The 14,429-nt window shown below is 28.7% G+C and overlaps 1 long non-coding RNA gene across 1 annotated transcript; it reads left to right on the top strand.

The window, feature by feature from the left end:
* Positions 1-2,393: 2,393 nt before the first annotated feature.
* On the top strand, positions 2,394-3,723 carry LOC127279699 (uncharacterized). The gene is made up of 4 exons (XR_007842668.1): positions 2,394-2,676; positions 3,006-3,089; positions 3,239-3,317; positions 3,455-3,723. It is a non-coding gene; the product is annotated as an uncharacterized LOC127279699 (long non-coding RNA).
* The last annotated feature ends 10,706 nt before the right edge of the window (positions 3,724-14,429 follow it).

The raw sequence follows: 14,429 nt of genomic DNA, 5'->3' as shown, positions 1-14,429 counted from the left end.
TCAGCGATGAATTTCACTATTGTGGTTAGAAAAACACGCTTTTCAGAATTAATCTCGTAGTAACAATAATAAATTTTATAGAACAGCCTAACCTGAAAGAAGATTACACCTATAAACGAAGTATACACTATGACAGGTGAAATCACAGTTTAGGCACGGGAATTTTCCGCATCTAAATTTCAGATGACGCACTTGGCGGCACTCTAAATTTCAATGCAATGCAGCGATGTGGGATTTTTATTAATATAAATGTTTATAAGAAGTTCAGTAGGAATCCCCACAATTGTGGACAAATTAATTGTATTTAATAAATAATATTTTATTAATAAACTTTGATTTATTTAACTTTTAATTATATATATTTACGCCAAGTGCGTGCTTAGCATTTCGTGGTTCCAGCGCAACTGAACAGCAGACGAACATGCATTCTATCTCTCTATCTCTCTTCACGTAAGAGAGAGAAACGTCACGCATTCAGTATCTCGCTTTTCGTGCGAGAGAAAAGTCGCGCAGTTACAGGAACCGCATTTATCGTGCTGCAATCCCCACAGCGAAATATATCGTTGCGCCATCTATTAATCAGTGAGCGACATGGAAAATTAAGGTACCGGCCTAGCCTCAATATTTCCTGTAAGTGCAACCATGTTTTTTGGTGACTGCGAGTTGTTTATTATAGGTGAAATCTTCATTCCGTATATTGACTCCTCATCGTGCGCGCGGACGATGAGCAAAATATTTTACTCATTGTTAAATGGTGACCAAAACATTTTGCTCGTCGTCCGCGTGTACGGTGAGGGATTCAATTATTTTGGATAGCTGAAAGTGGTTGCCAAACGAGGTTTTTGCATACACGTATAAAGAAAATTAATTTTTTAGATAACCCCAACTCGCTATCACCAAAATAATCGTCTGTAACAGCCAGCTTAAGGATTTCTTGAAACTTAATGCACTGTTCACAATGGTTTGCTTATTTTCTTCTGTGTTTTAGATTTTAAATATTTATTATTTATTAAAACAATTATCTGAGTTCAAATCGATTTTAAATTCTTAAAAGAATTTACTTGTTGAGAAAGCTTTTTCAAATTGTTTTCTCTTTAAATCACAGAAATTTAAAGAAGTTTATAGTAAATTATTAAACTTATAATAATTTTATTTCTTATGCAATAATTAACGTAAATAATTAGTTTTTTTTATGTATTATTTTTTTTTTAAATAAAAAAACAACAAATTTCACTCAAACAGAAAAACTTGATTTATTTAAAACTTCAATATTGTTTTTGAAATTGAGTCTTGATTCGCGACTTAAAAGAATAGATTCACTATCCTGATAATCTAACCTTTCCTTTTTATATTTTATCGCGTTGAAAGAGACGAGTTTTCAAATCAACGCACTTGAAAATCGCTCAAAAATCTAACTCTCTACTCTAAAATTTAGCTTTTATATTTCTCTTCCTACTCCTAACTTGGGTCCCTTTTCCCCCAATTACTCTGTCATCCAATTACAGCATACGGTTTGGAGTCCATGTTATGTTTTATTGCCAATCACATTCATTCTCTGCCCATTTTTTCAGGTACCATCTTGGATTTTTACACATGATTCACTCAACATTTCCGCAACGTATTTTCTTAAAATGAGTCATAATAATTGCGTTTTACTAATGCATGGTTTCCCTAATATTTTATTTTTGAACAATTTTCACCCTCTTTTGATTGACATCTAAAATTTCTCTCACAAGATTTCTAGTCTTTTACGCAGTATTCTTGTTTTTTTCTGAGAATTTCTATGATTTATCCCTTTTATTACCTCAATTTTATGGATTTATTTATTTAATACGCAAAAGATTTTGCGTTTTAGAGACACCTGCACATTTATTATGAATTTTATCTCTTTATTTGTGAATATTTTACGACTTGAAATTTTATTATTCTACGTTTTATCCTAAATTAAATGTTGATTACATTTCTTTATTTTATGCGTATAATTTTATTATAATTATAATTTTATAATTATCAAGACTCAATTTTTTTTCTGCAGCGAAGCTTAACAAGTACTCGTATTCACCTAGAACAATCCTCTAGAGAAAAGGGGAAACTGCAGAAAACCCTTTCTGAGTACTTATCTAAAAATAATTATTAACATTAATTATTAAATTACTTGAATATTTTCTTTATGAATTTTATAATCTTAACCCAATTTGTTTGTACCCAACGTTTAACTTTTCATTATTTATTTATAAGATTCTAATTTCAATAATCACTCTAATTGTTTTATTAAGATTATTATATATAATCTCAAATCGATTTTTAAAATTAAATATATACATATTATTTTCTAAATATTTATTTTTGTGAATAAGTCGGCTCAAAATCCATAAATCAGACCATTTTTGCAACAATTTATATATATAAATTACCATTTATATTTTACATTCACATTTTACGTTATGTTACGTAAGTTTTTACATTTTCTCATAATGTTATTGTAGAATCGGCCTTCGGGAAGCACTCCCAACCTCTAAACAGTGACCCAACCTAGACCTGACAATGTTACACTCTCCCCCATATAGAAAAAATTCGATCTCAAGAGCGAATTTTTTTTCAATATTATACTATATAATAATAAATAATATAATGAGTGAAGTGGTGCTCGATAGGAACTACTTGTGCATTCTTTTCGTAAGTATTAATTGTAGTTGTTTTAATACGACTAATGCTTCATTTTTTTTTGTTTTAAATTAAAATACCTTTATTAATAATTCACTTTTGGTTGAATTAATTTTGAATTTTATTTATTCATTCTCCCTTTTTCTTTGTTTAAATGACTTGTTATTCCTTTTATACTTTGACAGATTTCCTAACCTCAAAATTGTTTTAATGTTTAATCCTTTCCTTTCCTTCTATATCTATATTATTTGTTATAGTTAAATACTTTATTACCTTCCCCCTTTTTTTTTTTCTTTTTTTTTTAACTCTAAATAATATTAATTTTTCCCTTCTTGTTTCAGGTTAGTGTTTTGGATTATTGTTGGCCAATATTTCATCAGATAAGCATAATTTTATACATAATTCTTTAGATCCCCTTTTATAATGTAATTATTATTTAATTTTCATTTTTTTTTAAATGAAATTTTGATTTTTAATTTAAATTAGTTTTAAACAATTTTAATTAATTTGATTTGCCTTTAAAAAAAAAATTATAGTTTTAATAAGAATTAATTCTTTGTGGTATTTTTTTTAGCTCTTTGGAATCCCGGGACCAAGTTAATTTTTTGTAAAAAAAAGGCTGTTTTCTACGTTTTTATAACAATATTTTATTAGTAAGTATATTGTTTTGTGCTTCCTCGTCATGTCATTGTTTTATCCTAAGTAAGTATAGTCATTTACTTCAACTTAATTCAAGTTTTAATTTATCATTTAATTTTGTCTTCCTATTAATTCGTTCACTTATTTTCAGCCCCCCTTTTTTCTGAAGCCAATTATTTCTAAACCCGTATTCAAAAGAAGAATTTCTGGTCCAAAATACAAAATGGAATATCCCATATGTCATCAGAAACCATTGTCAATACACAGAATCAAGTACAAGTCTAGGATTCAAACCGGCCAAACAATATCCCCAACAAACCACAATTAAAAGGATTCAAGAAAAACGACAAATGGACTCATAGAAAATCTAAAACCAGGTAAACAACTTTATTAAATTGAGACCACCTAATGTAAAACTAATTTTAATCCAAGAACGTTAAAATCATTAATCAGTTGCCGATAAATTGAAGAATTAAGAAAATCATGCAAAATTCACTTCTTTCTATAACTGGCAGAAAACTTAACAAAAATTCTTTGTTTTGTGACATTCTTTTCATAATTTTATCAGCTTTCAGAGAGAAAATACGAAAAATTTTCGTTCTTTTTATTTTGTACATCTTAAGCTTTTTTCAATCAAGTAAAAGAGGCGTTCCCTTTTGCCTATTCGAGGGCGGTAGTGTAATTAACTAAAACTTTCTATTATTTTCATTGAATTATTAATTTAAATCACTAAATGTGAGCAAAGCTATCATTTTTTCATCTATCAGATATTATAGCAATAAACATTTTATCCTTCTTTTGCTCTATTTAAAACTGATATTTTAAGAGAATTATTAATTATTGTAATTCTTTTTATTTCGGACTCTAATCCCGAATCATTGCTAAGAGTATCAATTTTTTTTAAATATAGATCGTAACAATTTTCGTGAAAATATAATGGTTTTACTCTTTACAAAATTAATTATATTTATGCTCAGCAATTTTTTAAAATTATTATTGAATATGTAGGAAACTGACAATTTCAAGAAATTACTAGAAGAGGTTCAAAATGAGCTGCAGCAGATGCACACTGACCACAAAATTCGTCTACAGCCGTACGTTATAATTAACGGACCGTCACTGAGTGAGATTAGATCAGCTTATGTGATATTAGACAATCACAAGTATCAAGTCCTTTCACCGACCTTGGCAGTAGATCTTTGCTTTCAATGTATGAAAATTTTTAACGAAAAGGTGTCACCTGTATGCAATCATGTTTGGCAGTTTATAGAAAAAGATATTTACAAATTCGAAGTTAAAGATACATTTGTCTCAGTAGCAAGTGTTATTGAAAATTTACAGAAGCTTTAATATTCTTACGTTAATGGTATAAGAATCGTTTTTCAAGTTTAAATGGATTTTATAAATAATTTAAAAAGTACAATAGGTTCACAGAAAGTATCCTTAGATAGGGAAATGTTGAAATTTACTCTCGAGCTTTATAATAATTCACTGTTATCGCGAAAGGCAGTCAACGATATAATATCGTCATTAGATAGTTTCGTTTCAGACCATTATATTTCATTTATACAAAATGAAATAAAAAATCATATAACACACGAAGAATCACAAAACAAAGTTCAGTTTATTTTAGAAAATAACAAACACATTTTCAATAAATTTAGTACTGAGCATTTAAGATTTAAAATTTATGAGCAGGAAACTTTGTTTGTACCTCCGGAAACGTTTGAGATTGGAGAAGAAGCAGTACATGTAATTAAGGATCAAAATAAGACTGAAGTGAAAATGAAAAAAGTCCATGCAGTTCACGTCCCTTTAAACAAAACTTTCGAAAACTTTTTCCAAATACCGGGAATGTTTAAAGAAATGGATGATTATGTGAAAAAGATCTCTACAGAAAAAGACATTCTGAGTAATATCGTGCAAGGAGATCTTTGGCTAAAAAAATACTGTCCATTAAATGAAGATAAAATCGTTTTTTCGATAATACTGTTTTTCGACGAATTTCAAACTGGCAACCCTTTAGGCAGCCATGCGGGCGAGCAAAAGTTTGGTGGAGCGTATGTATCGTTTCCGTGTTTACTCCCTCAATAGACTGCAAAATTGGAAAATATTTTTGTTTCCACGGTTTGTTATTCTAAGCATTTAAAAGAATTCGGAAATAGCAAAGTTTTCTCAAAAACCCTTGAAACTCTAATTATTTTATCTGAAGAAGGAATTAATATTACTGTTAATGGGGAAAAAATTAAAGTTGTTTTTGAGTGCATTCTTGTTGTAGGAGACAATTTAGGAATCAATTCTATATGCGGTTTTCAAATTAGCTTTAACGCAGATCATTTCTGTAGGATTTGTGAAGCTTCTTCTAGCGAATGCCAACAAATGGTTGAAAAAATTAAAAAATTACTGAGAACTCGTGACTCGGACGAAAAAGATTTGTTAAAAAATGATGCTAAGGGAACAGACATAGTAGAAAAATGCATATTTCACTTGTTAAAAAAGTACAATATTACTGAAAATTTAGCTGTTGATCTCGCGCACGATGGTCCAGAAGGCTTTGCAGTTTATACGCTTGGTGGAGTAATAGAGAACTTAATAAATGAGTATATACTGGAGCTTGATGTGATAAATAACATGATTGACAGCTTTCCATACCCCGAATTTGAAAAACCGAATAAACCGAGACCTTTGTATTATGCTCAAAACAAAACGGATCTAAACAATTAAAAATCAAACAGTTCGCTTCGGAAATGCTCTGCCTGGTTAGGTACTTTGGACTAATGGTAGGACACTTAATTCCAGCAAATAATGAGCACTGGAAATTGTATATAGCTCTCCGCGATCTATTTGCTGTTTTAACGTCTCCAAGATTAACAAGAGGAAAAATAGAAAACCTCAAAGATCTAATCAAAAAGCATAATTCTTTATTTATATCTCTCATTGGTCCACTGAAACCTAAAATGCATTTCTTGATTCATTATGTGACTATTATGTTATTGAATGAGCCAGTTATTCATTTTTCTACTTTGATGTTCGAAAGAAAAAACAAAGAATTAAAAAAAAACAGCTGTCAGTAAAACGAGTAATATTAACTTGCCCTACACAATCGCCCTTCGACATCAATTGCAGCAATGTTACAATATGGAGTTTTGTAAAAATTTAAAAGAAGAGATTTCGTTAGGTCCAGTGAAAAATTCAAATGCATTAATCATTTTAAAGAAACTAATTCCAGAAATATCACAGTAGTGTTGTCATGAGTTTAAAATACATCGAAATCCTTGGAAATCGATTTTCTGAAGGAACGGTTCTCATAACCAAAATTACAGAGGATTATCCTAAATTTGGCGTAATTAAAGAAGTGTTCAAAGTTAACAATAGCGTTTAGTTTCTAATTAGCGAATTCGATACTATTTATTTTGACAGTTACTATCATTCGTACAGAGTTAATTCTAACGACCACAACTGTTCTCTTTTCATTAATATTGAATTGATTCCGAAATTGCCTCCATGTCTTTATATAAAAAAGAAAACTGACGAGTTTATTGCCACGAGATTTAACGTATGAACGTAAGACAAGGCAATGTAAAGATATAAAAGTTTTATTTTTAAATGTATAATTGTATTGAAAATGATTTTTATGTAAGTTTGCATAATAAATTTATATTTTTATGAGATAACTGAAAAATATTTATAAACAGTTTTAAAAATAATGTAATAAGGAAGTTTTGTAAGAAGATCGACATTGTAAACTAAAAATTTAAAACATTTTATCTCTACATTTTTTTATGTCGAATTTAAAACCTTGATTTTTAAAACGAAATTAAAATTACCACCTCAATTTTAAATAATTTAATTATTTTAAAACCTTCAATTTTGAAAATATTTTTTATGGCAATAAAAAGATATATGAATTTTCAAAAATTTTTAAACAAAAAAAATACATAATGAATTATATTTTTGAAACTGATGTATTTTATTTGAAAAAATTTATTTATAACATTAAAATAGCTTCGAATATAATTTCATACTTAAAATTTTTATTACAAATATAAAAAAAATTATCTTGAAATTAATCTTAATTCACTTACGCTTTATTGCAAATATGTTATAATTTTATTTAATTATTTTATACTATTTTTTATATAAATATTTTATATTTGTATTATTTTATATTTATAAAATTTTATTTATTTTTATTTTATCTTTTTTATATACAATTTTCTCATTTTAATTGTTGTTTTTAAATTTTAAATTGTTTTAATTTTAATGCATACAAAAGAAAGTGAAAATAAAAATTTATTTTTGTAATAAACTAACTGCAATTGTAAGAATAAACCAGAAAATAATTTATATATATATACATATATTTATATACATATATAGAGACAATTGAATTTATTTTGAAGAGCGGAATTTCTTTCAATGACCTTTGAATTTTTGCTTCTTAAAGTTCTTTATGTACAACTTAAAATAATTATATTCAAGAAATAAATAAATGAATAAGAGGAAAAAATGAAAACAAATAAATGAAAAGTAAATTTACTCATTATATTATCTTTTCAGTCATATATATATATATATATAGGACAAGAAATTCGTCGCGCACGCGAGTAACGTTTTTCCTCGATTTGCAAGAAATCCATGCTGATTTTTCATGGATTTCGAGCAAATGCAGCACGGAGAAGTGGGGAGCGTTTGTAGTAACAGTTGAGTGGAGAATTCGTACGTGACTTTTACTACTAGCGCACAGGAACTAGCGTTGCACTTAACGCATGAATCTAACCTAAATTAGCACGGCGCTTCTGTTACGAAAAGCGAACGACACCTACTTGTGCGATATTAGTAAGAGAGTTCTCTCCGTGTAGTCAAGTTCATGTTTAATCCTGCTGACAATTATCACCACTAACATTCTGCCAGTAATCCAATAGAGGTTAGAGACGCAGAGCTAGCGATAGTTTTGATGAAGGTTTCTTTTTAAGGCTTATAATGGAGGACCCTGATTCTATAACGCGCTCTACACTAGAAGCGGGCGCCTTGAATACAGCCAGGTGGTCCAAAATGGAAAAAAATAAAAGTCAAAATTTTTTAAAAACGCTATCCTGTATGAAATAAAAATCCGCACCTTTTTTTCTTTGAGCGTTCTCATTATATAATTCGCCCTACACTCAAATATACAATAATAATTATTTATTTATTATGAAATATATATTTATTAAGGACGTTTATCTACGGAAATGCAGACCTCTTGAAAAAAATAATTAATTTACATTTATATAATTAAAATAATTTTGTTAATTGTACTTTCTGAAAGATGAGATATTAATTTTCAAGAAAAAAATTCAAAAGCTTGTAAAATTTATTTGTTTTTACAATTTGCAAAGGATACATTTTTTTTGTTTTATCGCTTTAACGTAATATTTTAAAAATGATTTGATTTCAATGAAATATGGCCAAACGGCTTGCTTGTTTAAAAATCCCCACTGTGGAGTTGTAGAGAATCATTTTCTGAAGAAATTAATCCATATTACATTGAAATCAAATCATGTTTAAAAAATTCTGTAGAAGCGATATCACGAAAAAATTTCATACAATGAAAATTGTATAAACAAATAAATTTTGCATGTTTACAAATTTTTTTCTTGGAAATTATTATTTCATCTTTCAGAAAGTACAATTAATAATGTTATTTTAATTATTTAAATGTTAATTAATTATTTTTTCTAGAGGTCTACATTTCCGTGGATAAAAGTCCTTAAATTAAATAATAAAATTTTTTTAACCTGAAAGATAATTGTTACAAAAATTTATTTATATGTAATTATCTTGACCTTATGTTCGAGTGTAGGGCGAATTATATAATGAAAACGCTCCTGAAGAAACTAAGCCGTGGGGTGTCATGGCTGCTGTTGCTGCAGTATGAAGAAAAATATTTTTTCACTACTTTCCTTATAATTTCTTTATTTCTTAAAGAATTAATTCCAAACTTTTGGAAAAACTTTGTTGCCAGAAGTTTCTATAGAGTAAAAATTCCCTCGATCGTCAATTAAATTATGGAAAACAATTTTTCTACTTTTTTACCTTTATTAATTTTAATATTCGTTTTTTTAAAAAATATCAAAGGAAAAAAGTGCGTATTTTTATTTTTTATAGGATAGCGTTTTTAAAGAATTTTGACTTTTATTTTTTTCCATTTTTAAAACACCTGACTGGATTTAAGGCGTCCGCCTCAAGCGTAGAGCGTCAACCCCTGCCAAGGACGTGCCAGACTCGTTATATATTAATTAAAAATTGTGGAATTTGCAGCGTTTTTTATAAGTCTGGCTTTTTTTTGTAGTATTTCACATATAAATGTCACCATAAAAAAGCTAAACCGAAATACCTCTGCTAAATATGTTAAACAAAAAGTAAAAGTTGCGTAATTTTGAATAAAAAATAAGGGCCGGTTCGAGTAGGCGTGCAACGGAGATACTTCCCAGTGACGGGAAATGCGCGTGAAATGGATGGCTTGAGAGTTAAGATATCAAGTCGGCGTATCTTCCACGCGCATTTTCCCTCACTGGGAAGTATCTCCGTTCCACACCTACTCGAACAGTTCATCATTTTTTGTTCAAAATTACGCAACTGTAACATTTTTTTAAACACGAGACCGACCAACTCTATTGTTAATTTCATCCACATTTCGTGCAGACAATATTGCAACTCTTGCTAAATCATCGTATTTTCGTCTCGTTATTAGTTCTCTGAAAATTGTATTAACTAAATCATTGTTTTGTATGCAATGTTGTGAAGCTTCTAAATTATAATTAGAGGAGAGTGGGGAGTTGTGCCTCGTTGTGCTCCACGTTAATTTTTTTATTATGGCAATTAATATGACAAATTTCAACTATTGGCGTATTCTTTTCTCGTTAAGAACTAACTTTTTAAGTGGTACCCGTCATCCTTGAAATAATTTTTCGTGACTTTACAGATAGTGTGTTAAAATTGTTTTTTAATAGTTTTTTTGTCTAATTATGTTTAGGCCATCTCCACTAATTTTTTCAAAGTGATCACAATGTGTATTGCATAAAAATTACACAGACACACAAAAAAAGTTGTCTGTTTCTTGAACTAGACATATCACTCCTATAGTATTTTGACCCCCTTAATTATCAAATTCAAACTTAGGAGATAAAAAATTAAATAACAGATTTTTTTATTAAACAGAATCTTAGAACTACGTATTTTGGCTCCACTAACACAAAAATAAAATCAGAACTGATCCAGAACCCTCTAGATTTTATTTCAATCGAAAAAAACACCCTTAATCGGACAAATTCAAAAGCTGATTAAAAAAATTAAAAAAAATTTTTTTTTTAATAAACAGAACCTTACACCTATGTATTTTTGCACAACTAACACAAAAATAAAATCAGAACTGATCCAGCACCCTCAGATTTTTTTTAAACGAAACAAACCACCCTTAATTATAAAAATTCAAACTTAGCTATTTCGTTGAGAGGAAATTCGAAAGCAAGTACAAATAAAATTTTCTGTATCTATGATACGGAAGAAACCATCATGCCAAAAAGATTGTTACTTTTATAATACTTCTAAGTTTGAGTTTGTCCGATGAAGGGTGGTTTTTTCGATTGAAAAAAATTCAGAGGGTGCTGGAACAGTTCTGATTTTATTTTTGTGTTAGTGGAGCAAAAATACGTAGGTATAAGGTTTTGTTTAAAAAAAAAACATTTCTTATTTTCTTTTTCTTGTCTCCTACGTTATAATTTGTCCGATTAAGGATGGTTTTTTACGGTTGAAAACAATAAGAAGGTGTTAGATCAGTTCTGGTTTTGTTTTTGAGTTAGTGGAGCAAAAAATTAGGTAAAGTGAAAGGTTCTGTTTATTAAAAAAATCTGTTATTTAATTTTTTTATCTCCTAAGTTTAAATTTGTCCGATTAAGGGTGGTTTTTCGATTTAAAAAAAACCCAGAAGGTGCTGGATCAGTTTTGGCTTTGTGTTTGAGTTAGTGGATTCGAAATACGCAGTTGTAAGGTTCTATTTAATTAAAAAATCTGTTATTAATTTTTTTATCCCCTAAGATTCAATTTGTCCGGTTAAGGGTGGTTTTTTCGATTTAAAAAAAATCAGAGGGTGATGGAGCAATTCTGACTTCATATTCGTTTTCAACGTGCCAAAATACTATAGGAATAGTATGTCTAGATCAAGAAACAGACAACTTTTTTTTGTGTGCTTGTGTTAGCTGTCAGTACTAACTTTTCAACGTACAAAAAAAATTCGCATAAACATTCGATGTATTAATTATTCTATGACCATTGTCATGTTCCCGTGAAGTATTTAACATGTATGTATTTTTTGCATAAAATTTATAAAATTAATATTTGTTGAAACAAATTAAAAAATTATAAACAAACTTATTTGTATATGTATCTCTGAGTTGAGAAGTATTATGAAGGGTCACCCACGCATTCTTTTACTCTGTGTTTCAATTGTATCGATCGGGTAGAATGAATGTTTTTGACACAAATCTTCCCTATGAAACAAATTCTTCCCGATGGGATGTTCTTTTGCCTTTTTAGCCTACAGACTTGTATATAAAAGGCAAAAAGAATCTACGGAAGTCAGTTCTTCTCTCTACCACTTTTTTACGCGCAGTTTTACTCTTTGCCATGTTACTATGCGAGTTCTCTTCTTTACCTTCTTGTTTTGTTCAGTTTACGCATAATTATTGATATTCGCCAAAATTTGTACAACTGTAATCTAGTGCAAAATTCCTTCCAATCTGTGCGAAATTCTTACTAGTTAAAAAACTGTTCGAAACTGTTATTTTTAAAGAACTGTGCAAGTGCGAAAATCTTTATTGTACAAATCTGTTCAAAATCTGTGCGAAAATCTTTACTATACAATATGTACAAATCTGAGCGAAATTCTGTTCGATTTCTAAGTATAAAAGTTTCCTGCAACTTTTAAGAAGAACTCCTGGCATGTTTGTCAGCTATATTAAAAATAGAAGATTTCATTAAGAAAAGGAATAATTAGAATGTTTTATGCAATTTAAATATTGTTCTTTAGTGAAATGATACTTTATACATCTGTATTCACTGTAAATGAAATTAATTACCTAGTTGTATTCAATTATTTTTAAAATAATTTAATTTTATCTAAACTATCACAAATTAATCTTTAATTATCTTATCTATTACTTTATTTGATGTAAGTTATCTTACTTTTTCACATTTCCTAATTTAAATAAAGAATATTCTAAAAATATGTCTTTTTCTTCAATTTTCAACGGTGGAGCATAACTCCCCACTGTTTTTGAAAAGTCATAAAACCAGTATTTTCGAAAAACAAGAAAAATTTCTATTTAAAATTTTAATTAATCAATTATGCCAATAGTTGTGTTTGTACGTGTACAAAAAGTTCTATATAATAGAATAGTCAATAAAACATTTATGTAATATTTGTAGAGTAAGGATTTTCCCTTCCGGAATGTTTAATAAAAAGTTGAGAAAAATTCGATCCTTGGAAGGAATAAAATAACATAAAAATTGTATTTTATTAATATTGTTTATTGTCAAAAAACAATATTAATAACATACAATTTTTATGTTACTTTATTCCTTCCAAGGATCGAATTTTTCTCAACTTTTTATTAATTTATGTAATAGTTTTCATCGAAAAACAAAACCTGGAGCACAACTCCCCACTCTCCTCTACTAGCATTTAAAGTACTGTTTCCAATTGCTTATAAGTATTTTGCAAATTCAACTTCTTTAGGTAAAGTTCCCATATTTTGAGATAACGTAAAAGTTTTAAAATGATTCCCTAAAGTACTGAATTTAATGGATAAATTAAAAAAAATCTGGATGGTTCTCCCTGACGGATGGAGTTAAATGATGATATATTCAAAACTATCCTAGATAAACTGAATTTTTTTTATTTAACTCAGAATTCTAAGTACTTGATTCCTCTTTGCGTCATTATATTGTAATATACATCACAGGTGAGAAATTTTTGGAAAATTGACGATAAACGACTATTTTTACGTCTATTTTTGAATTTTGTACCGTTTTAAAGTAATTATCAACATTTTTTATATTGGAACATATTCCTCGATGGCAATAGGAAGATATGAAGGCAAACTGAAATTTGTAGGCGTTAATTTAATTGAACTAAAAAAATTAATTTTATTTAAAACTTTATTAATTAATTTTTTTCGTTTTGGTCTTAAATTTATCGCGTGTCATGACTAAAATGATAATAGAAAAAAAATTGGATAACCAAGAACTTTTGGGTTGAATTTAGTCTAAGCTCACTGTGCCACCCAATAACATAACTTTTTCTCCAAATAGAATATCAACATTCATGAAGTCACTTAACGTTCGATCAATTAATTCCATAGCATAACGTAGTGCCATCCCTGCATCGTCCCAAATATAAACATCATTATCCCTTATCAATGCAGCTTCCTTTGATTAAATTTTAATTTTTGTTACATAATGGTAAAATAATGGAACAGGTATTCCAAACGTTTTATGAACAGTTTTCCTATGTAGAAGTAATATAGCTGCAATGCCTGTGAATGCCCTAGTACAATAATTTTTTCTTTAATTCTGAACAAATTGTATAAAGTATAAACATACGTTTTTCTGCATCCCCCAGGTCCATTAGTGTAAAAACATTTAGAATTTGGCACTGCTTCATTTAACATGACAACATTCAAAATTTCATCAACAATATCCTTCTGTTTATAATTCAACAATATTTAAATCATTTAATTGTGTCATTTCCTTAAAATTTGGAATATCAGATCCTTCATGACGAAGAAAATTAGATATTTCAATATATGCTCTTTCATAAGCTTCAGAAGATGCATAATTTTGTTAAAAATCTTGCATAGTTTATTTGGGTTAACTATGTGACAGTATATTAAAATGCGTAAAGATAAATGTCTTAATTGACGGAGCATCATCCATACTTCTCCTTAAGTCAAAGCTGGATCCCATTCTTCACCATATTTGATAAGACGTAATACAAGTTCAAAACTTGTAGCACCTTTAACTACTATTAACAGTAAACGGAGATGAAAATGTTCATCTTCACTCGGACTAATAGAATAATAACGTCC

This window comes from Leptopilina boulardi, unplaced genomic scaffold (assembly GCF_019393585.1).
Source record: "Leptopilina boulardi isolate dan_hultmark-lab unplaced genomic scaffold, ZJU_Lbou_2.1 LbouV2_222, whole genome shotgun sequence".
NCBI classification, from domain to species: domain Eukaryota; kingdom Metazoa; phylum Arthropoda; class Insecta; order Hymenoptera; family Figitidae; genus Leptopilina; species Leptopilina boulardi.
Note: the sequence above shows the minus strand (reverse complement) of the source record. Positions and strands in the feature narration are given on the sequence as shown.